The sequence below is a fragment of the Erythrolamprus reginae genome, chromosome 2, assembly GCF_031021105.1.
Source record: "Erythrolamprus reginae isolate rEryReg1 chromosome 2, rEryReg1.hap1, whole genome shotgun sequence".
Lineage (NCBI taxonomy): Eukaryota > Metazoa > Chordata > Lepidosauria > Squamata > Dipsadidae > Erythrolamprus > Erythrolamprus reginae.
Window position 1 is genome coordinate 29,961,019 of NC_091951.1, and position 24,868 is coordinate 29,985,886.

General features: G+C 43.5%; 1 long non-coding RNA gene across 3 annotated transcripts in view; it reads left to right on the plus strand.

The window, feature by feature from the left end:
• Positions 1–2,141: 2,141 nt before the first annotated feature.
• The window catches only part of LOC139163158 (uncharacterized), a 94,998-nt gene continuing 72,271 nt past the window's right edge, over positions 2,142–24,868 (plus strand). The window contains exons 1-5 of one of the 3 annotated variants that reach the window (XR_011558429.1): positions 2,149–2,324; positions 2,722–3,634; positions 11,520–11,582; positions 13,465–13,521; positions 13,827–14,377. This is a non-coding gene — a long non-coding RNA (uncharacterized lncRNA). Of the gene's footprint in view, positions 2,325–2,721; positions 4,072–11,519; positions 11,583–13,464; positions 13,522–13,826; positions 14,378–24,868 lie in introns of those variants that run through there. The other 2 variants (XR_011558430.1, XR_011558428.1) reach the window with 2 other exon arrangements.

The window sequence follows — 24,868 nt, forward strand, 5'->3', positions numbered from 1 at the left end:
AAACAGCTAACTACAGTACTACCTACCAAGGAACTCCTCGGAGTCAGGCAGTGCAAATTCTCGGTTTTGCACTTGTACGTTGGGTGCCTTGTCCTAGCCCTGTGCACGAGAATCCAGAGAGTGGGGTGTCCCGTTCTTTCAAAACTTCTACCATCATTTGTACTGTCACAATTATAATTTAAATGCTGTCATCAAGTATAAAATATATTCACAAATGAAATGAAACTAAACTTGCACACTTAAATAAGTAAGTAATTAAATTAAAATTCAATAAATGACATAAATATCTGTTCAGTGAGTTTCAGATTAATAAAACCTGACTCATAAATCCCATAGAATACAGCATGAGGGTTATATCTAATATTTTTTTCCTTATTCAAACACTTTTGAAAAAATTCCCCTTCAGGGGTCACTTTTGGGCTTCAGGGGTCCCTGAACAATGTATCAGTTGCACCCCGTCTCTTCGGGTCATGGGGTGGATGTGGCCTGTCCGCTTAGAAGGTTTGTTTTGTATTTGTTGTGTTGTATTGTGTTGTGTTGCATTGTGTGTAAATGAAGGCATATAAATACAACACAATATAACTCCAAGTAAATCAAGCTTTTGTCAAATCAAACTGTCCACTTAGGAAGCAAAAATGATTGACAATCAATTTGACATGCTTTTGTGCATATTCAACTTTGTACAGAACAAAGTATTCAATGGGAGTATTTCATTCAATCAGATCTGGGATGTGTTCTTTGAGTGTTCCCTTTATTTTTTTGAGCAGTGTATACATCGACCGTAGCGCACGTCACGGATCTTTCTCCGCCAAAGTTCCAGCCTTGAAACTCCACCTAGTGGCGAAGCGTCTTCGGTTCTGTTTCTCGTTTTACTCGGACGGGTATGACGCTCTGTACGGTCGATGTAAACAGTGAAGTCCCGTGATACAGTGGTGCCCCAAAGGCCACGTTCCCTCATTGCACTGGTCGCAAACAGCTAACTACTAGCTACCAAGGAAGTCCTCGGAGTCAGGCGATGCAAATTCTCGGTTTTGCACTTTTACGTTGGGTGCCTTGTCCTAGCCCTGTGCACGAGAATCGGGAGAGTGGGGTGTCCCGTTCTTTCAAAGCTTCTACCATCATTTGTACTATCACAATTACAATTTATATGCTGACATCAAGTATGAAATATATTCACAAATGAAATGAAACTAAACTTGCACACTTAAATAAGTAAGTGATTAAATTAAAATTCAATAAATGACAGAAATATCTGTTCACTGAGTTTCAGATTAATAAAAATTGAGTCATAAACCTATAGTATACAGCTTGCCTTATTCAAACATGTTTGAAAAAATTCTCCTTCATGGGTCACTTTTGGGCTTCAGGGGTCCCGCAACAATGTATCAGTTGCGCCCGTCTCCTCAGGTCTTGGAGGGAGGATGGTCCCCCGTCATTTCCAGAGAAGCCCCGCGTGTCACATCTGACTATGGTAGATACATCATGGGGTGGATGTAGCCTGACAGCTTAGAAGGTCTGTTTAGTTTTTGTTGTGTTGTATTGTATTGTATTGAGTTGTGTTGTGTTGTATTGTCTGTGAATGAAGGGGTATATAAACTACACAATATAACTCCAAGTAAATCAAGCTTCTGTCAAATCAAACTGTCCACTTAGGAGGGGAAAATGATTGACACTCAATTTCACATGCTTTTGTGCACATTCAACTTTCTACAGAACAAAGTATTCAATGGGAGTATTTCATTCAATCAGATCTGGGATGTGTTTATGAGTGTTCCCTTTAATTTTTTGAGCAGTGTATACAGTGTTCCCTCGATTTTCGCGGGGATGCATTCCGAGACCAACCGCAAAAACACTATTTTTGGATATGAACAGTATCACATGCCTTCCCTTAACACTTTAAACCCCTAAATTACCAGTTCCCATTCCCTTCACAACCATTTACTCACCATTATTACTGATAGTCACCATTGAATAAGACACTTAGTGATCCTGATATTTATAAACATAATTATTTATTAACAATACTTTTTTTGTTATTTATTGGCAAAAATTATTAGTTTGGCGATGACGTATGATGTCATCGGGCAGGAAAAACTGTGGTATAGGAAAAAAAACACAAAGTATTTTTTAATCAATATTTTTTGAAAAACCGTGGTATAGGCAATTTGCGAAGTTTGACCCACGAAAATGGAGGGAACACTGTACTGGACGTTTTTCGCTTACTGACCAACTGTGTGAATTGATCTCTGTTTGTCTTGCAGCTCAGAATGGATTCCAGTGGGCGGACCGTCTTCTGATCTAGTCTAGGACTCCTATGTTTGGAGGTGAGTGCTTGAGAGAAGCGGGGTTCAATCTCTGACAGCTGTCCCGTCAGAGCACGAGACCATGCGGAGGAATTGCCTGCAGCATGAACGGCGTGGGTCGGGAAGGGACTCGGTGGAGGCTCCTTGTACAGAATCCCGCTGGGACTCTGGTATCAGGGGTGTCAGAAAAGAGGGAAAAAGCGCTCCATCATCCAAGTAAGTATTAGGAGAATATTGGAAAGAGGCTTTGTGGGGCATGTCAGGGCTTTCAATCTACCAAAGGGCAAGGAGCCAGCCCTGAGATTCCCTCCAATCCGTTTCGGGAACAAAAGAGGAGGATATTCCCACAGCGAGACAAAGAGTTATTTTAAATACAGTTTCCACGTCTCCAAATGTTTCCAACTCTTTATTGTTTCAGGACAAGGCAGATCCCGAGAGGCAGCATGCTTTGTAATGTTCTTTGGCTCTTCACTTGGTAAGTTCCAGGAAGTGGCCTTTGAACACCGAAATATGTTTGTTTGGAGCAGAATTTTCCATTGGAGGGTTACGTAATAGGGACTGAACGGCCGCGGTTTCTCTCCTCCCGTCGTCTCAAGGCTGCCGTCGTCGGGCTATAACCGGAGGATTTTTCAATGGAGATACTGGAGGGCTTCCGCTTAGCACCCCACACCGTTTCACGGCTGCCGTCGTCGGGCTGTCAACGGAGGCTTTTTCAATGGGGATTTAGGAACTTTTTCGCTTACTGACCAACTGTGTGTTTGATCTCTGTTTGTCTTGCAGCTCAGAATAGATTCCAATGGGCGGCCTGGCCTGTCTTCTGATGTAGTCTAGTGTTTATTGTTTCAGGACAAGGCAGATCCCCAGGGGCAGAATGATCTGTAATGTTCTTTGGCTCTTCACTGGTAAGTTCCCGGAATTGGCCTTTAAACACCGAAATATGTTTGATTGCAGTAGAAATTTCCCTCGGAGGGTTGCTTAATAAAGACTCCGAACGGCCGCGGGTTCTCTCCTCCCGCTGTCTTAAGGCTGCCGTCGTCGGTCTGTCATCGGAGGGTTTTGCAATGGGAATAGTGGACGGCTTCTCTTAGCTCCCCGCACCGTTTCATGGCTGCCGTCGTCGGTCTGTCATCGGAGGGTTTTGCAATGGGGATTTTGGAACTTTTTCGCTTACTGACCAACTGTGTGCTTGATCTCTGTGTTGCAGCTCAGAATGGATTCCAATGGGCGGCCTGGCCTGTCTTTTGATCTAGTCCAGTCTAGTCTTTATTGTTTCAGGACAAGGCAGATCCCGAGAGGCAACATGCTCTGTAATGTTCTTTGGCTATTCACTGGTAAGTTCCCGGAATTGGCCTTTAAACTCCGAAATATGTTTGTTTGCAGCAGAATTTTCCATCGGAGGGTTGCGCAATGGGGACTCTGAACGTTCCCTCTTTGCCCTGGTCGCAAACAGCTAACTAAGGGCTACCAAGGAAGTCCTCGGAGTCAGGCGGTGCAAATTCTCGGTTTTGCACTTGTACGTTGGGTGCATTGTCCTAGCCCTGTGCACGAGAACCCAGAGAGTGGTGTGTCCCGTTCTTTCAAAACTTCTACCATCATTTGTACTGTCACAATTATAATTTATATGCTGTCATCAAGAATCAAATATATTCACAAATGAAATGAAACTAAACTTGCACACTTAAATAAGTAAGTGATTAAATTAAAATTCAATAAATGACAGAAATATCTGTTCACTGAGTTTCAGATTAATAAAAATTGATTCATACAGCATGAATGTTATATCCAATATGGTTTGTCTTATTCAAATATCTTTGAAAAAATCCTCCTTCATGGGTCACATTTGGGCTTCAGGGGTCCCCCAACAATGTATCAATTGCACCCCGTCTCCTCAGGTCTGGGAGGGAGGATGGCCCCTCGTCATTTCCAGGGAAGCCCCGCGGGTCACATCTATGGTAGACACATCATGGGGTGGATGTAGCCTGCCAGCTTAGAAGGTTTGTTTAGTTTTTGTTGTGTTGTATTGTATGGAGTTGTGTTGTGTGGTATTGTGTGTGAATGAAGGGTTATATAAACTACACAATATAACTCCAAGTAAATCAAGCTTCTGTAAAATCAAACTGTCCACTTAGGAGGGGAAAATGATTGACAATCAATTTGACATGCTTTTGTGCACATTCAACTTTGTACAGAACAAAATATTCAATGGGACTATTTCATTCAATCAGATCTGGGATGTGTTCTTTGAGTGTTCCCTTTATTTTTTTGAGCAGTGTATACACTACGTGCTTGTATTTGTATAACTCAGGCTCACCGCGTTTCATGAATGACATAAATATCTGTTCACTGAGTTTCAGATTAATAAAACCTGACTCATAAATCCCATAGAATACAGCATGATGGTTATATCTAATATTTTTTTCCTGATTCAAACATTTTTGAAAAAATTCCCCTTCAGCGGTCACTTTTGGGCTTCAGGGGTCCCTGAACAATGTATCAGTTGCACCCCGTCTCCTCGGGTCTGGGAGGGAGGATGGCCCCTCGTCATTTCCAGGGAAGCCCCGCGGGTCACATCTATGGTAGACACATCATGGGTTGGATGTGGTCTGCCCGCTTAGAAGGTTTGTTTAGTTTTTGTTGTGTTGTGTTATATTGTGTTCTATTGTGTGTATATGAAGGGTTATATAAACTACACAATATAACTCCAAGTAAATCAAGCTTCTGTCAAATCAAACTATCCACTTAGGAAGCAAAAATGATTGACAATCAATTTCACATGATTTTGTGCACATTCAACTTTCTACAGAACAAAGTATTCAAGGGGAGTATTTCATTCAAACAGATCTGGGATGTGTTCTTTGAGTGTTCCCTTTATTTTTTTGAGCAGTGTATACACTACGTGCTTGTATTTGTATAACTCAGGCTCACCGCATTTCATGGATCTTTCTCTGCCAAAGTTCCAGCCTTGAACGTCCACCTAGTGGCGAAGCGTCTTCGGTTCTGTTTCTCGTTTTACTCGGACGGGTATGACGCGCTGTACGGTCGATGTAAACAGTGAAGTCCAGTGAAACAGTGGTGCCCTAAAGGCCACGTTCCCTCTTTGCCCTGGTCGGAAACAGTTAACTACTACCTACCAAGGAAGTCCTCGGAGTCAGGAGGTGCAAATTCAACGTTTGGCACTTGTACGTTGGGTGCATTGTCCTAGCCCTGTGCACGAGAATCCAGAGAGTGGGGTGTCCCGTTCTTTCAGTGCTTCTACCTTCATTTGTACTGTTACAATTAAAATTTAAATGCTGACATCAAGTATCAAATATATTCACAAATGAAATGAAACTAAACTTGCACACTTAAATAAGTAAGTAATTAAATTAAAATTCAATAAATGACAGAAATATCTGTTCACTGAGTTTCAGATTAATAAAAATTGAGTCATAAACCTATAGTATACAGCATGAGGGTTATATCTAATATTTTTTTCCTTATTCAAACATCTTTGAAAAAATTCTCCTTCATGGGTCACTTTTGGGCTTCAGGGGTCCCGCAACAATGTATCAGTTGCGCCCCGTCTCCTCAGGTCTTGGAGGGAGGATGGTCCCCCGTCATTTCCAGGGAAGCCCCGCGTGTCACATCTGACTATGGTAGATACATCATGGGGTGGATGTAGCCTGCCAGCTTAGAAAGTCTGTTTAGTTTTTGTTGTGTTGTATTGTGTTGAGTTGTGTTGTGTTGTGTTGTATTGTCTGTGAATGAAGGGGTATATAAACTACACAATATAACTCCAAGTAAATCAAGCTTTTGTCAAATCAAACTGTCCACTTAGGAAGCAAAAATGATTGACAATCAATTTGACATGTTTTGTACATATTCAACTTTCTACAGAACAAAGTATTCAATGGGAGTATTTCATTCAATCAGATGTGGGATGTGTTCTTTGAGTGTTCCCTTTATTTTTTTGAGCAGTGTATACACTACGTGCTTGTATTTGTATAACTCAGGCTCACCGCGTTTCATGGATCTTTCTCCGCCAAAGTTCCAGCCTTGAACGTCCACCTAGTGGCGAAGCGTCTTCGGTTCTGTTTCTCGTTTTACTCGGACGGGTATGACGCTCTGTACGGTCGATGTAAACAGTGAAGTCCCGTGATACAGTTTTGCCCCAAAGGCCACGTTCCCTCTTTGCCCTGGTCGCAAACAGCTAACTACTAGCTACCAAGGAAGTCCTCGGAGTCAGGCGGCGGAAATTCTCGGTTTTGCACTTGTACGTTGGGTGCATTGTCCTAGCCCTGTGCACGAGAATCGAGAGAGTGGTGTGTCCCGTTCTTTCAATGCTTCTACCGTCATTTGTACTATCACAATTACAATTTATATGCTCTCATCAAGTATAAAATATATTCACAAATGAAATGAAACTAAACTTGCACACTTAAATAAGTAAGTAATTAAATTAAAATTCAATAAATGACATAAATATCTGTTCACTGAGTTTCAGATTAATAAAGCCTGACTCATAAATCCCATAGAATACAGCATGAGGGTTATATCTAATATTTTTTTTTCTTATTCAAACATTTTTGAAAAAATTCCCCTTCAGGGGTCACTTTTGGGCTTCAGGGGTCCCTGAACAATGTGTCAGTTGCACCCCGTCTCCTCGGGTCTGGGAGGGAGGATGGCCCCTCGTCATTTCCAGGGAAGCCCCGCGGGTCACATCTATGGTAGACACATCATGGGTTGGATGTGGTCTGCCCGCTTAGAAGGTTTGTTTAGTTTTTGTTGTGTTGTGTTATATTGTGTTCTATTGTGTGTAAATGAAGGGTTATATAAACTACACAATATAACTCCAAGTAAATCAAGCTTCTGTCAAATCAAACTGTCCACTTAGGAAGCAAAAATGATTGACAATCAATTTGACATGCTTTTGTGCACATTCAACTTTCTACAGAACAAAGTATTCAATGGGAGTATTTCATTCAAACAGATCTGGGATGTGTTCTTTGAGTGTTCCCTTTATTTTTTTGAGCAGTGTATACAGTACATCGACCGTACCGCACGTCATGGATCTTTCTCCGCCAAATTTCCAGCCTTGAAGCTCCACCTAGTGGCGACGCGTCTTCGGTTCTGTTTCTCGTTTTACTCGGACGGGTGTGACGCGCTGTAGACAGTGAAGTTCAGTGATACAGTCTTGCCCCAAAGGCCACATTCCCTCTTTGCCCTGGGCGGAAACAGCTAACTACTAGCTACGAAGAGGATGATGAAGTCCTCGGACTCAGGCGGCGGAAATTCTCGGTTTTGCACTTGTACGTTCCTAGCATTGTGCACGAGAATCCAGAGAGTGGTGTGTCTCGTTCTTTCAATGCTTCTACCATCATTTCTACTGTCACAATTACAATTTATATGCTGACATCAAGTATCAAATATATTCACAAATGCAATGAAAGTAAACTTCCATAATTAAATAAGTAAGTAATTAAATTAAAATTAAATAAATGACAGAAATATTTGTTCACTGAGTTTCAGATTAATAAAAATTGACTCATAAAACCCATAGAATACAGCATGAGGGTTATATCCAATATTGTTTTTCTTATGCAAACATTTTTGACAAAATTCCCCTTCAGGGGTCACTTTTGGGCTTCAGGGGTCCAGGAAAAATGTATCAGTTGCACCCCGTCTCCTCAGGTCTGGGAGGGAGGATGGCCCCTTGTCATTTCCAGGGAAGCCGCGCGGGTCACATCTATGGTAGACACATCATGGGTTGGATGTGGGCTGCCCGCTTAGAAGGTTTGTTTTGTATTTGTTGTGTTGTGTTATATTGTGTTGTATTGTGTGTATATGAAGGGTTATATAAACTACACAATATAACTCCAAGTAAATCAAGCTTCTGTCAAATCAAACTATCCACATAGGAAGCAAAAATGATTGACAATCAATTTGACATGTTTTGTGCATATTCAACTTTCTACAGAACAAAGTATTCAATGGGAGTATTTCATTCAATCAGATGTGGGATGTGTTCTTTGAGTGTTCCCTTTATTTTTTTGAGCAGTGTATACATCGAACATACCGCACGTCACGGATCTTTCTTCGCCAAATTTCCAGCCTTGAAGCTCCACCTAGAGGCGAAGCGTCTTCGTGCACGCGATTCTGTTTCTCGTTTTACTCGGACGGGTATGACGCGCTGTAGACAGTGAAGTTCAGTGATACAGTCTTGCCTCAAAGGCCACATTCCCTCTTTGCACTGGTCGCAAACAACTAACTACTACCTACCAAGGAAGTCCTTGGAGTCAGGCGGTGCAAATTCTCGGTTTTGCACTTGTACGTTGGGTGAATTGTCCTAGCCCTGTGCACGAGATTAATAAAAATTGATTCATACAGCATGAATGTTATATCCAATATGGTTTGTCTTATTCAAACATCTTTGAAAAAATCCTCCTTCATGGGTCACATTTGGGCTTCAGGGGTCCCCCAACAATGTATCAGTTGCACCCCGTCTCCTCGGGTCTGGGAGGGAGGATGGCCCCTCGTCATTTCCAGGGAAGCCCCGCGGGTCACATCTATGGTAGACACATCATGGGGTGGATGTAGCCTGCCAGCTTAGAAGGTTTGTTTAGTTTTTGTTGTGTTGTATTGTATTGAGTTGTGTTGTGTGGTATTGTGTGTGAATGAAGGGTTATATAAACTACACAATATAACTCCAAGTAAATCAAGCTTCTGTAAAATCAAACTGTCCACTTAGGAGGGGAAAATGATTGACAATCAATTTCACATGCTTTTGTGCACATTCAACTTTGTACAGAACAAAGTATTCAATGGGACTATTTCATTCAATCAGATCTGGGATGTGTTCTTTGAGTGTTCCCTTTATTTTTTTGAGCAGTGTATACACTACGTGCTTGTATTTGTATAACTCAGGCTCACCGCGTTTCATGGATCTTTCTCCGCCAAAGTTCCAGCCTTGAACCTCCACCTAGTGGCGAAGCGTCTTCGGTTCTGTTTCTCGTTTTACTCGGACGGGTATGACGCTCTGTACGGTCGATGTAAACAGTGAAGTCCCGTGATACAGTGGTGCCCCAAAGGCCACGTTCCCTCTTTGCCCTGGTCGCAAACAGCTAACTACTACCTACCAAGGAAGTCCTCGGAGTCAGGCGGTGCAAATTCTCGGTTTTGCACTTGTACGTTGGGTGCATTGTCCTAGCCCTGTGCACGAGAATCGAGAGAGTGGGGTGTCCCGTTCTTTCAAAACTTCTACCATCATTTGTATTGTCACAATTATAATTTATATGCTGTCATCAAGTATCAAATATATTCACAAATGAAATGATTCTAAACTTGCACACTTAAATAAGTAAGTAATTAAATTAAAATTCAATAAATGACATAAATATCTGTTCACTGAGTTTCAGATTAATAAAACCTGACTCATAAATCCCATAGAATACAGCATGAGGGTTATATCTAATATTTCTTTCCTTATTCAAACATTTTTGAAAAAATTCCCCTTCAGGGGTCACTTTTGGGCTTCAGGGGTCCCTGAACAATGTATCAGTTGCAAAAATGATTGACAATCAATTTGACATGCTTTTGTGCACATTCAACTTTCTACAGAACAAAGTATTCAATGGGAGTATTTCATTCAAACAGATTTGGGACGTGTTCTTTGAGTGTTCCCTTTATTTTTTTGAGCACTGTATACAGTACATCGACCGTACCGCACGTCACGGATCTTTCTTCGCCAAATTTCCAGCCTTGAAGCTCCACCTAGTGGCGAAGCGTCTTCGTGCACGCGGTTCTGTTTCTCGCTTTACTCGGACGGGTATGACGCGCTGAACGGTCGATGTAAACAGTGAAGTCCCGTGATACAGTGGTGCCCCAAAGGGCACGTTGCCTCTTTGCACTGGTCGCAAACAGCTAACTCCTAGTTACCAAGTAAGTCCTCGGAGTCAGGCGGCGCAAATTCAAGGTTTTGCACTTGTACGTTGGGTGCATTGTCCTAGTCCTGTGCACGAGAACCCAGAGAGTGGTGTGTCCCGTTCTTTCAAAGCTTCTACCATCATTTGTACTATCACAATTACAATTTATATGCTGACATCAAGTATCAAATATATTCACAAATGGAATGAAACTAAACTTGCACACTTAAATAAGTAAGTAATTAAATTAAAATTCAATAAATGACAGAAATATCTGTTCACTGAGTTTCAGATTAATAAAAATTGAGTCATAAACCTATAGTATACAGCTTGCCTTATTCAAACATCTTTGAAAAAAATCTCCTTCATGGGTCACTTTTGGGCTTCAGGGGTCCCGCAACAATGTATCAGTTGCGCCCCGTCTCCTCAGGTCTTGGAGGGAGGATGGTCCCCCGTCATTTCCAGGGAACCCCCGCGTGTCACATCTGAGTATGGTAGACACATCATGGGGTGGATGTAGCCAGCCAGCTTAGAAGGTCTGTTTAGTTTTTGTTGTGTTGTATTGTATTGAGTTGTGTTGTGTTGTATTGTCTGTGAATGAAGGGGTATATAAACTACACAATATAACTCCAAGTAAATCAAGCTTCTGTCAAATCAAACTGTCCACTTTGGAGGGAAAAATGATTGACAATCAATTTCACATGCTTTTGTGCACATTCAACTTTCTACAGAACAAAGTAGTCAATGGGAGTATTTCATTCAATCAGATCTGGGATGTGTTTGTGAGTGTTCCCTTTAATTTTTTGAGCAGTGTATACAGTGTTCCCTCGATTTTCGCAGGGATGCATTCCGAGGCCGACCGCGAAGGTTGAATTTCCGCAACGTAGAGATGCGGAAGTAAAAACACTATTTTTGGATATGAACAGTATCACAAGCCTTCCTTTAACACTTTAAACCCCTAAATTACCATTTCCCATTCCCTTCACAACCATTTACTCACCATTATTACTGATAGTCACAATTGAATAAGACACTTAGTGATCCTGATATTTATAAACATTATTATTTATTAACAATACTTTTTTTGTTATTTATTGGCAAAAATTATTAGTTTGGTGATGACGTATGATGTCATCGGGCGGGAAAAACTGTGGTATAGGAAAAAAACCACAAAGTATTTTTTAATCAATATTTTTTGAAAAACCGTGGTATAGGCCATTTGTGAAGTTTGACCCACGAAAATCGAGGGAACACTGTACTGGACGTTTTTTGCTTACTGACCAACTGTGTGAATTGATCTCTGTTTGTCTTGCAGCTCAGAATGGATTCCAGTGGGCGGCCTGTCTTCTGATCTAGTCTAGGACTCCTATGTTTGGAGGTGAGTGCTTGAGAGAAGCGGGGTTCAATCTCTGACAGCTGTCCCGTCAGAGCACGAGACCATGCGGAGGAATTGCCTGCAGCATGAACGGCGTGGGTCGGGGAGGGACTCGGTGGAGCCTCCTTGTACAGAATCCCACTGGGACTCTGGTATCCGGGGGTCAGAAAAGAGGGAAAAAGCGCTCCATCATCCAAGTAAGTATTAGGAGAATATTGGAAAGAGGCTTTGTGGGGCATGTCAGGGCTTTCAATCTACAAAAGGACAAGGAGCCAGCCTTGAGATTCCCTCCAATCCGTTTCGGCAGCGGTCCCCAAACTACGGCTCGTGGGCCGGATGCGGCCCGCTGAGGCAATTTATCCGGCCTGCGGCAGCACACGAGATTTTACATGGAGCCGGGTGTTGAAGTTGGGTTCGGGGAGCAACGAAAGTGCGAGGCCGGCTACAGTTTTTCTTTTTTTGAATGGCGAAGGTTTTTCTTATTCTGAATGTTGCATGTGCACGTGCACTCTCCATCCCCTTGTGGGCTGGCAGGGGGATGGGGGCGGAGAGGCCACAACTGAGAGACTCGGCACCCGTCCCTCCGCAGCGGGCAGGAGCGGCCGCGGCTCCCTTTCCTTCTCCCGCCGGCAGCCATCGCTGCAGGTTCCTTGGGTGGGAGCTGCCACTCCCTCTGGGCAGCCAAGCCAGGCGGCCTTATAAAGTAAAGAGATTATTGCACTTTCTACGGCCCGCCTGGATGGGCTGCCCAGAGGAAAGTGGCCGCTCCCGCCCAAGAAACCTGCAGCACCAGCCACCAACTTGGCGGAAGGCGCCAGTGGTAGACATAGGCAGTGGGAGAAGGGAGATGTGGCTGCCCCTGCCCATTGCAGATGTGCCGGTGCCATGCCTCCCCGCCCCCGGCCTCCGCAGAGAGGTAAGGAAGAGAGAAAGAGAGAACAAGAGAGAGAGAGAAAGAGAGAGTGTGTGAGAGAGACCAACAGACAGTGAGAGAGAGATAGAAAGAAAGGAGAGAGAAAGTGAGAAAAAGAGCAACAGAGGGGGGAGAGAAATAGAGATAGCAAGAGAGAGAACAAGAGAGAGAAGGAAAACAAGGGAGAAAGAGTGAGAGAGAAAAAATCAAGTGAGAGGGACAGAAAGAAAGAGAGAGAGAAAGCAAGAGAGAGAGGGACAGAGAGAGAGAGAAAGAAAGAGAGAGATAGAGAGGGAGAGAGAAATAGTGAGAGAGTGAGAGAGAAAAAATCAAGTGAGAGGGACAGAAAAAGAGAGAGAGAAAGAGTTAGTGAGTGAGAGAGAGGGAGAAAGAAAACAAGAGAAAGAGTGAGAGAGAAAGCAAGCAAGAGAGAGAGGGACAGAGAGGGAGAGAAAGAAAGAAAGAAAGAAAGAAAGAAAGGGAGAGATAGAGAGGGAGAGATAGAGTGAGTGAGAGGAAGAAATCAAGAGAGAGAGAGAGAGAGAAAGCAAGAGAGAAAGAGGGACAGAGAAAGAAAGCAAGAGAGAGAAAGGAAGAGAGAGAGATACAAAGAAAGTGAGTGAGAGAGAGAGAAAAGAACGTGAGAGAGTGAGAGAGAGAGAGAAAAAAAAGGAGAGGAAGGAAGAAAGAAAGAAAGAAAGAAAGAGAAAACTCGGCAAGGAGTTGGGGACTTGCTCCACTTCACCTCCTCCTCCTCCCTCAAGGTGACGGCATTAAGAAAACCGCAGGGTTTTTTTTAATAGTCCGGCCCTCCAACAGTCTGAGGGACAGTGAACTGGCCCCCTGCGTAAAAAGTTTGGGGACCCCTGCATTTCGGGAACAAAAGAGGAGGATATTCCCACAGCGAGACAAAGAGTTATTTTAAATACAGTTTCCACGTCTCCAAATGTTTCCAACTCTTTATTGTTTCAGGACAAGGCAGATCCCGAGAGGCAGCATGCTTTGTAATGTTCTTTGGCTCTTCACTTGGTAAGTTCCAGGAAGTGGCTTTTGAACACCGAAATATGTTTGTTTGGAGCAGAATTTTCCATTGGAGGGTTGCGTAATAGGGACTGAACGGCCGCGGTTTCTCTCCTCCCGTCGTCTCAAGGCTGTCGTCGTCGGGCTATAACCGGAGGATTTTTCAATGGAGATACTGGAGGGCTTCCGCTTAGCACCCCACACCGTTTCACGGCTGCCGTCGTCGGGCTGTCAACGGAGGCTTTTTCAATGGGGATTTAGGAACTTTTTCGCTTACTGACCAACTGTGTGTTTGATCTCTGTTTGTCTTGCAGCTCAGAATAGATTCCAATGGGCGGCCTGGCCTGTCTTCTGATGTAGTCTAGTGTTTATTGTTTCAGGACAAGGCAGATCCCCAGGGGCAGAATGATCTGTAATGTTCTTTGGCTCTTCACTGGTAAGTTCCCGGGATTGGCCTTTAAACACCGAAATATGTTTGATTGCAGTAGAAATTTCCCTCGGAGGGTTGCTTAATAAAGACTCCGAACGGCCCCGGGTTCTCTCCTCCCGCTGTCTTAAGGCTGCCGTCGTCGGGCTGTCATCGGACGGTTTTTCAATGGGAATAGTGGACGGCTTCTCTTAGCTCCCCGCACCGTTTCACGGCTGCCGTCGTCGGTCTGTCATCGGAGGGTTTTGCAATGGGGATTTTGGAACTTTTTCGCTTACTGACCAACTGTGTGCTTGATCTCTGTGTTGCAGCTCAGAATGGATTCCAATGGGCGACCTGGCCTGTCTTTTGATCTAGTCCAGTCTAGTCTTTATTGTTTCAGGACAAGGCAGATCCCGAGAGGCAACATGCTCTGTAATGTTCTTTGGCTCTTCACTGGTAAGTTCCCGGAATTGGCCTTTAAACACCGAAATATGTTTGTTTGCAGCAGAATTTTCCATCGGAGGGTTGCGCAATGGGGACTCTGAACTGCCTCAGCCTCTCTGATCGCGCCGTTTCAAGGCTGGTGTTGTCAGGCTGTTGTCGGAGGGTTTTGCAACAGTATGTGCTTGTATTTGTATATCTCGGGCTCACCGCATTTCATGGATCTTTCTCCGCCAAAGTTCCAGCCTTGAAACTCCACCTAGTGGCGAAGCGTCTTCGTTCACGCGTTTCTGTTTCTCATTTTACTCGGACGGGTATGATGCGCTGTACGGTCGATATAAACATTGAAGTCCTGTGATACAATCGTGCCCCAAAGGCCACGTTCCCTCTTTGCCCTGGTCGCAAACAGCTAACTAAGGGCTACCAAGGAAGTCCTCGGAGTCAGGCGGCGCAAATTCTCGGTTTTGCACTTGTACGTTGGGTGCATTGTCCTAGCCCTGTGCACGGGAATCCAGAGAGTGGTGTGTCCCGTTCTTTCAATGCTTCTACCTTCATTTGTACTGTTACAATTACAATTTAAATGCTGACATCAAGTATCAAATATATTCACAAATGAAATGAAACTAAACTTGCACATTTAAATAAGTAAGTAATTAAATTAAAATTCAATAAATGACAGAAATATCTGTTCACTGAGTTTCAGATTAATAAAAATTGATTCATACAGCATGAATGTTATATCCAATATGGTTTGTGTTATTCAAAGATCTTTGAAAAAATCCTCCTTCATGGGTCACATTTGGGCTTCAGGGGTCCCCCAACAATGTATCAGTTGCACCCCGTCTCCTCAGGTCTGGGAGGGAGGATGGTCCCTCGTCATTTCCAGGGAATCCCCGCGGGTCACATCTATGGTAGACACATCATGGGGTCGATGTAGCCTGCCAGCTTAGAAGGTTTGTTTAGTTTTTGTTGTGTTGTATTGTATTGAGTTGTGTTGTGTGGTATTGTGTGTGAATGAAGGGTTATATAAACTACACAATATAACTCCAAGTAAATCAAGCTTCTGTCAAATCAAACTGTCCACTTAGGAAGCAAAAATGATTGACAATCAATTTCACATGCTTTTGTGCACATTCAACTTTGTACAGAACAAAGTATTCAATGGGACTATTTCATTCAATCAGATCTGGGATGTGTTCTTTGAGTGTTCCCTTTATTTTTTTGAGCAGTGTATACACTACGTGCTTGTATTTGTATAACTCAGGCTCACCGCGTTTCATGGATCTTTCTCTGCCAAAGTTCCAGCGTTGAACGTCCACCTAGTGGCGAAGCGTCTTCGGTTCTGTTTCTCGTTTTACTCGGACGGGTATGACGCTCTGTACGGTCGATGTAAACAGTGAAGTCCCGTGATACAGTGGTGCCCCAAAGGCCACGTTCCCTCTTTGCCCTGGTCGCAAACAGCTAACTACTAGCTACCAAGGAAGTCCTCGAAGTCAGGCGGTGCAAATTCTCGGTTTTGCACTTGTACGTTGGGTGCATTGTCCTAGCCCTGTGCACGAGAGTCCAGAGATTTATATGCTGACATCAAGTATCAAATATATTCACAAATGAAATGAAACTAAACTTGCACAGTTCCTCTGTCTCTTGCTCTTTCTTTCTCTTGTTTTCTTTCTCTCTCTCTTGCTCTTTCTTTCTCTTGTTTTCTTTCTCTCTCTGAGCTTCGCGGCACACCTGACCATGTCTCGCGGCACACTAGTGTGCCACGGCACACTGGTTGAAAAACACTGATGTAAACAGTGAAGTCCCGTGATACAGTGGTGCCCCAATTGCCACGTTCCCTCTTTGCACTGGTCGCAATCAGCTAACTACTAGCTACCAAGGAAGTCCTCGGAGTCAGGCGGTGCAAATTCAAGGTTTTGCACTTGTACGTTGGGTGCATTGTCCTAATATCTTCGGGACCGCCTCCTGCCGCACGAATCCCAGCGACCGGTTAGGTCCCACAGAGTTGGCCTTCTCCGGGTCCCGTCGACTAAACAATGTCGTCTGGCGGGACCCAGGGGAAGAGCCTTCTCTGTGGGGGGCCCGACCCTCTGGAACCAGCTCCCATCTGAGATTAGGATTGCCCCCACCCTCCCTGCCTTTCGAAAACTCCTTAAGACCCACCTCTGCCGTCACCTCCCCCTTGCCCATGTTGTTTTGTTGATTGATTGACTGTGTGCCTTTTTTTATATATACTGTTTTTATGAGATTACTAATTTTAAATTGTTATTAGATTGGTGGGCATTGGATTTGGTATTATGTACTGTGCTGTTTTTTATTACTGTTGTGAGCCGCCCCGAGTTTGCGGAGAGGGGCGGCATATAAATCCAATAAATCTAATCTAATCTAATCTAGTCCCGTGCACGAGAACCCAGAGAGTGGTGTGTCCCGTTCTTTCAAAGCTTCTACCATCATTTGTACTATCACAATTACAATTTATATGCTGACATCAAGTATCAAATATATTCACAAATGAAATGAAACTAAACTTGCACACTTAAATAAATAAGTAAGTAAATTAAAACTCAATAAATGACATAAATATGTGTTCACTGAGTTCCAGATTAATAAATCCTGACTCATAAATCCCATAGAATACAGCTTGTTTTATTCAAACATCTTTGAAAAAATTCTCCTTCATGGGTCACTTTTGGGCTTCAGGGGTCCCGCAACAATGTATCAGTTGCACTCAGTCTCCTCAGGTCTGGGAGGGAGGATGGCCCCTCGTCATTTCCAGGGAAGCCACGGGGGTCACATCTGACTATGGTAGATACATCATGGGGTAGACGTGGCCTGCCAGCTTAGAAGGTTTGTTTAGTTTTTGTTGTGTTGTGTGTAAATGAAAGGATGTATAAACTACACAATATAACTCCAAGTAAATCAAGCCTCTGTCAAATCAAACTGTCCACTTAGGAGGGGAAAATTATTGACAATCAATTTCACATGCTTTTGTGCACATTCAACTTTGTACAGAACAAAGTATTCAATGGGAGTATTTCATTCAATCAGATCTGGGATGTGTTCTTTGAGTGTTCCCTTTATTTTTTTGAGCAGTGTATACAGTACATCGACCGTACCGCACGTCACGGATCTTTCTCCGCCAAATTTCCAGCCTTGAAGCTCCACCTAGTGGCGAAGCGTCTTCGGTTCTGTTTCTCGTTTTACTGGGACGGGTATGACGCGGTGTAGGGTCGATGTAGAGTAGACACTGAAGTCCAGTGATACAGTCGTGACTCGTGCCCCAAAGGCCACGCTCCCTCTTTGCCCTGCTTGCAAACAGCTAACTAGTAGCTACCAAGCGGAAGGCAAAGTCCTCGGAGTCAGGCGGCGCAAATTCTTGGTTTTGCACTTGTACATTGGGTGCATTGTCCTAGCCCTGTGCACGAGAATCCAGAGAGTGGTGTGCCCTTGTTATTTCAATGTTTCTAACATCATTTGTACTGTCACAATTACATTTATATGCTGACATCAAGTATAAAATATATTCACAAATGAAATGAAACTAAACTTGCATAATTAAATAAGTAAGTAATTAAATTAAAATTCAATAAATGACATAAATATCTGTACACTGAGTTTCAGATGAATAAAAATTGACTCATAAAACCCATAGAATACAGCATGAAGGTTATATCCAATATTGTTTTTCTTCACTGGCTGGGGAATTCTGGAAGTTGAAGTCCAAATATCTTCAAGTTGCCAAGGTTGGGAAACACTGATGTAGACAGTGCAGTCCAGTGATACAGTCATGCCCCAAAGGCCACATTCCCTCTTTGCCCTGTTTATTTATTTTATTTTATTTATTTATTTTGTCCAATACACAATGAGGGTTTTAGTGGGTATATATATATATATATACACATAGTAAAATACATGATGAAGGTTATAGAGGAGATACTCATAGTAAAATATATCTAAGAAATAATAGAAAAGAAGGTATAGTAATAGAACATATCAATGAAAGAATAGAAGAAGAGATATAGGAATAGAAGAAAGGTATAGGAGATATAGGAGAGCAATAGGACAGGGGACGGAAGGCACTCTAGTTCACTTGTAATCGCCCCTTACTGACCTCTTAGGAATCTGGATAGGTCAACTATAGATAATCTAAGGTTAAAGTGTTGGGGGTTGTGGGATGACAGTGTGGAGTCCAGTAATGAGTTCCACGCTTGGACAACTCGGTTACTGAAGTCATATTTTTTACAGTCAAGTTTGGAGCGGTTAATATTAAGTTTAAATCTATTGTGTGCTCTTGTGTTGTTGTGGTTGAAGCTGAAGTAGTCGCCGACAGGCAGGACGTTGCAGCATATGATCTTTTGGGTAATACTTAGATCTTGTTTATGGCGTCTTAGTTCTAGGCTTTCTAGACCCAGGATTGAAAGTCTATTTTCGTAGGGTATTCTGTTTCGAGTGGAGGAGTGAAGGGCTCTTCTGGTGAAGTATCTTTGGACATTTTCAAGGGTGTTAATGTCTGAGATGCGATATGGGTTCCAAACAGAGGAGCTGTATTCGAGGATGGGTCTGGCAAAAGTTTTGTAAGTTCTGGTAGGTAGTGTGAGACTGCCAGAGCAGAAGCTACGTAGGATTAGGTTAACAACTCTTGAAGCCTTCTTGGCTATATTGTTGCAGTGGGCTTTGGCTACCAAGAAGAGACAAAGTCCTTTGAGTCAGACGGCGCAAATTCTCCCTTTTGCACTTGTACGTTGGCTGCATTGTCCTAGCCCTGTGCACGAGAATCCAGAGAGTGGTGTGTCCCGTTCTTGCAATGTTTCTACCATCATTTGTACTGTCACAATTACAATTTATATGCTGACATCAAGTATCAAATATATTCACAAATGAAATGAAACTAAACTTGCACACTTGAATAAGTAAGTAATTAAATTAAAATTCAATAAATGACATAAATATCTGTTCACTGAGTTTCAGATTAATAAAACCTGACTCATAAATCCCATAGATTAGAATACAGCATGAGGGTTATATCTAATATTTTTTTCCTTATTAAAACATTTTTGAAAAAAATCCCCTTCATGGGTCACTTTTGGGGTTCAGGGGTCCCGGAACAAGGTATCAGTTGCACCCCTTCTCATCAGGTCTGGGAGGGAGGATGGCCCCTCGTCATTTCCAGGGAAGCCCCACGGCTATGGTAGACACATCATGGGGTGGATGTGGCCTGCCCGCTTAGAAGGTTTGTTTAGTTTTTGTTGTGTTGTGTTATATTGTGTTGTATTGTGTGTAAATGAAGGGTTATATAAACTACACAATATAACTCCAAGTAAATCAAGCCTCTGTCAAATCAAACTGTCCACTTAGGAGGGGAAAATGATTGACAATCAATTTGACATGCTTTTGTGCACATTCAACTTTGTACAGAACAAAGTATTCAATGGGAGTATTTCATTCAATCAGAGCTGGGATGTGTTCTTTGAGTGTTCCCTTTATTTTTTTTTAGCAGTGTATAAATCGACCGTACCGCACGTCACGGATCTTTCTCCGCCAAATTTCCAGCCTTGAAACGCCACCTATTGGCGAAGCGTCTTCGTGCACACGGTTCTGTTTCCCGTTTTACTCGCACGGGTATGACGCGGTGTACGGTCGATGTAGACACTGAAGTCCAGTGATACAGTCGTGCCTCAAAGGCCACGCTCCCTCTTTGCCCTGCTTGCAAACAGCTAACTACTAGCTACCAAGCGGATGGCAAAGTCCTCGGAGTCAGGCGGCGCAAATTCTCGGTTTTGCACTTATACGTTGGGTGCATTGTCCTAGCCCTGTGCACGAGAATCCAGAGAGTGGTTTGCCCTTCTTATTTCAATGTTTCTAACATCATTTGTACTGTCACAATTACATTTATATGCTGACATCAAGTATAAAATATACAGTATTCACAAATGAAATGAAACTAAATTAAATAAGTAAGTAATTAAATTAAAGTCGGTGTTAGTGGGGGGACAGAGGTCGACTCCTAGGTCTCTCCCTTGTGGGGTGCCTCAGGGGTCGGTCCTCTCCCCCCTGCTATTTAACATCTACATGAAACCGCTGGGCGAGATCATCCAAGGACATGGGGTGAGGTATCATCAATATGCCAATGATACCCAGCTTTACATCTCCACCCCATGCCCAGTCAATGAAGCGGTGGAAGTGATGTGCCGGTGCCTGGAGGCTGTTGGGGCCTGGATGGGTGTCAACAGACTCAAGCTCAACCCGGATAAGACGGAGTGGCTGTGGGTTTTGCCTCCCAAGGACAATTCCATCTGTCCGTCCATTACCCTGGGGGGGGAATTATTGACCCCCTCAGAGAGGGTCCGCAACTTGGGCGTCCTCCTCGATCCACAGCTCACATTAGAACAACACCTTTCAGCTGTGGCGAGGGGGGCGTTTGCCCAGGTTCGCCTGGTGCACCAGTTGCGGCCCTATCTGGACCGGGACTCATTGCTCACAGTCACTCATGCCCTCATCACCTCGAGGTTCGACTACTGTAATGCTCTCTACATGGGGCTACCTTTGAAAAGTGTTCGGAAACTTCAGATCGTGCAAAATGCAGCTGCGAGAGCAGTCATGGGCCTACCTAGGTATGCCCATGTTTCACCATCACTCCGCAGTCTGCATTGGCTGCCGATCAATTTCCGGTCACAATTCAAAGTGTTGGTTATGACCTTTAAAGCCCTTCATGGCATCGGACCAGAATATCTCCGAGACCGCCTCCTGCCGCACGAATCCCAGCGACCGATTAGGTCCCACAGAGTGGGCCTTCTCCGGGTCCCGTCAACTAAGCAATGTCGGTTGGCGGGCCCCAGGGGAAGAGCCTTCTCTGTGGCGGCACTGGCCCTCTGGAACCAACTCCCCCTGGAGATTAGAACTGCCCCTACTCTTCCTGCCTTCCGTAAACTCCTTAAAACCCACCTTTGCCGTCAGGCATGGGGGAACTGAACATCTCCCCCTGGGCACGTTTAATTTATGCATGGTATGTCTGTGTGTGTGTCTGTTAGCATATGGGGTTTTTAAATATTTAAATATTTTAAATTTGTCTGATTGCTTATGATTTGTTTTTACAAATCTTCGGAGAGGGGCGGCATACAAATCTAAGTAATAAAAAAAAATAAAAAAAATAAAAAAAATAAAAAAAATTCAATAAATGACATAAATATCTGTTCACTGAGTTTCAGATGAATAAAAATTGACTCATAAAACCCATAGAATACAGCATGAAGGTTATATCCAATATTGTTTTTCTTATTCAAACATTTTTGAAAAATTTCCCCATCATGGGTCTCTTTTGGGCTCCAGGGGTCCCGGAACAATGTATCATTTGTTGTGTTGTATTGTATTGTTTTGCACCTGTACGTTGGGTGCATTGTCCTAGCCCTGTGCACGAGAATCCAGAGAGTGGTGTGTCCCGTTCTTTTAACCTTTCTACTATCTTCTGTGCTGTCACAAACTGTCACAATACCAATTTGTGCTCTGCTCTGCTCCGCTATGCTCTCAGAGTTGGAAGAGACCTTGGAGGTCTTCTACTCCAACCCATTGCTTAGGCAGGAGACGCTACACTACTTTAGACAGATGACTATCCAACATTTTCTTAAAAACGTCCAGCGTTAGAGCATGCACAATTTCTGGAGGCAGGCGGTTCCACTGATGAATTGTTCTAACCTTGACACAGGTCGTTTTTTCAAGGGGAGGAAGGGGACACACGAGGGCAACAGTGAGAATCGGGTGGCAAAGAAGGGGCGATCCTCCCATGGGACTCCCCTCTCCCTATGCAAACAGCCTTCACGGACCTCCGCTTCCCCCCTCCCCCCACATTCCCCTCGTGCAGGCGGTTAAAAAGCAGGCAGGGGCCTCCGTTTCTTCCCCGCCACCGCTCTGATCAACTGCCGGGAAAATGTACAGAGTAGAGCCGAGAGGAGTGTTGGAGAGCCGCCCTGGTAAAGGGCTGATCCCTCGCTTCGCTGAGGACCGGAACTCGGCGCCTCGATACCCGTGAGCGATGGGGAAGGAAAAGAACAACCCCCGGTTGCCTTCTGGCATTCAGGCGCCCACACACACCCCGAAGAAAGAGTCACAACGAAAAATAACAAAAACCACCACCAGGGCGGCGCCCAGAGCTCCCACTCCTAAGCGGAGGGCGATGCGCGGTCCCGGGAGTCGGCTGGGTTCCTGGGCAGCCTTCCAAGGTGGATCCCCGCCACCCCTGAAATAGGCTTCGTTTGTGTGGCTCAGCCGCCTCTCAGTCACGGAGGGTATAAAAACGGCACAAACTCTATAAAGTTACAATATATAGCCGCATGTATAGTGTATATATAAGAATAGAATAGCATAGTTTTATAAGAATGTATAGTATGTATGTGTGTGTGTGTGTGTGTGTGTGTATATATATATATATATACAGTATTCTATATATATACTGCACACAAAAAAATAAGGGAACACTTAAACCTCAGAATATAACTCCAAGCATTCAATGATAATATTTCATTCATTCAGATGTGGGATGTGTCATTTGAGTGTTCCCTTTATTTTTTGAGCAGTGTATATATACAGTATATATATATATAGAGAGAGAGTATGTATTTGTATTTGTATTTGTATATACCGGACTCAGTGCGTTGCATGGATCCTTCTCGGCCAAAGTTCCACCCTTGAAACTCCACCAAGTGGCGAAGCGTCTTCTTGCGCGCAGTTCTGTTTCTCGTTTTACTCGGGCGGGTTTAATTTAAAGCGCTGTACGATGTAGACCAGTGTTTCCCAACCTTTCGCTGGCTGGGGAATTCTGGGAGTTGAAGTCCAAATATCTTCAAGTTGCCAAGGTTGGGAAACACTGATGTAGACAGTGAAGTCCAGTGATGCAGTCGTGCCCCAAAGGCCACGTTCCCTCTTTGCTCTGTTTGCAAACAGATAACTACTAGCTACCAAGAAGAGGCGAAGTCCTCCGAGTCAGACGGCGCAAAGTCTCGCTTTTGCGCTTGTACGTTGGCTGCATTGTCCTAGCCCTGTGCACGACAATCCACAAACATACGAGTGGAATGTCGTGTTCTTTCAACGTTTCTCCCATCATCTGTGCTGTCACAAATTGTCACAATAACAATTTATACGTTAAAATGAAATATAAAATTTTTTTCAGAAATGAAGTGAAACTAAACTTGCACACTTAAATAAGTAAGTAATGAAATTAAAATTCAATAAATTACATAAATATCTGTTCAATGAGTTTCAGATTAATAATGTTTAGGTCATAAAACCCATAGTATACAGCATAAAGGTTATATCCAATATTGTTTTTCTTATTCAAACATTTTTGAAAACATTCTCCGGAACAATGTATCAGTTTCACTCCGTCTCCTCAGGTCTGGGAGGGAGGATGGCCCCTCGTCATTTCCAGGGAAGCCCCGCGGGTCAGATCTATGGGGGCCACATCACGGGGTGGATGGGGCCTGCCATCTTAGTAGGTTTGTTTTGTTCTATTTTGTTTTGTTCTCTTGTCTCTATATATATCAATCAGTGTTGCTTCCTAAATGGACAGTTCGATTTCATAGAAGTTTGATTTACTTGGAGTTATATTGTGTTGTTTAAATGTTCCCTTCATTTTTTTGAGCACTGCATATTATAATACATTATAAGAATAGAATAGGTATTATAATATATATTCCGCAGGAAGATGGCAGCCCCTCCCAACTGCCTTCGGCACCCAGAGACCCCCGCTGCCCTCTCTCTCCCCTCCATCCCGAGCGGTGCCTCCCTCCGTCCTCCTGCGCCCCATCTCGGGCTCACTGCGCTGCGTGGCTCCTTCTAAGGCAAATTCCACCCAGTTCAAGCAAGCAATTCTGTTTCTCGTTCTTCTCGCGCTACAGTTTAAGTTTCAGTCTTCCGAGGCAGCCGTGCCGAAAAGGCTTACGGTCCTTCCCTCTTTTTCCTTGGCTGCAAACAGTACTAGCTACTCGTTGGAAACTATGAGTCAGTGGGTGGCCCCTCGGAGGAGTGAACTCTGCTCACTTTTATTTAAAATAAAGCCTCAACCCAGAGAGAGAAGGCGGAATCCCTCTTCAAAAGACGCAGACCAAGCCGCCCTGAGTCTCAGGAGATGGGCGTCCTAGAGACATCGAACTAATAAATAAATAAAATAAATAAAAATAAAAATAAAAAGGCGTATTGAAGCTCCAAAGCTGAGGGAGAGAAAAGTGCCTTAGTGTGGTCCAAGCAGAAAGCGAGGAACTGAATAGATTTCTTTATTGACCAAGTGTGATTGGACACGCAAGGCATTTGTCTTTGGTTCATATGCTCTCAGAGTACATAAAAGAAAATACAGTATATACATTTGTCAAGAATCATGAGGTACAACACTTAATGATTGTCATAAGAGTCAAATAAGCTATCAGGAAACAATCAATATTAATAAAAATCTTTTAAAAAACCATATGTGGAAACTTTTACAAGTGGCTAGAAATTAGAAGAGAGAATACAAACAAGTTA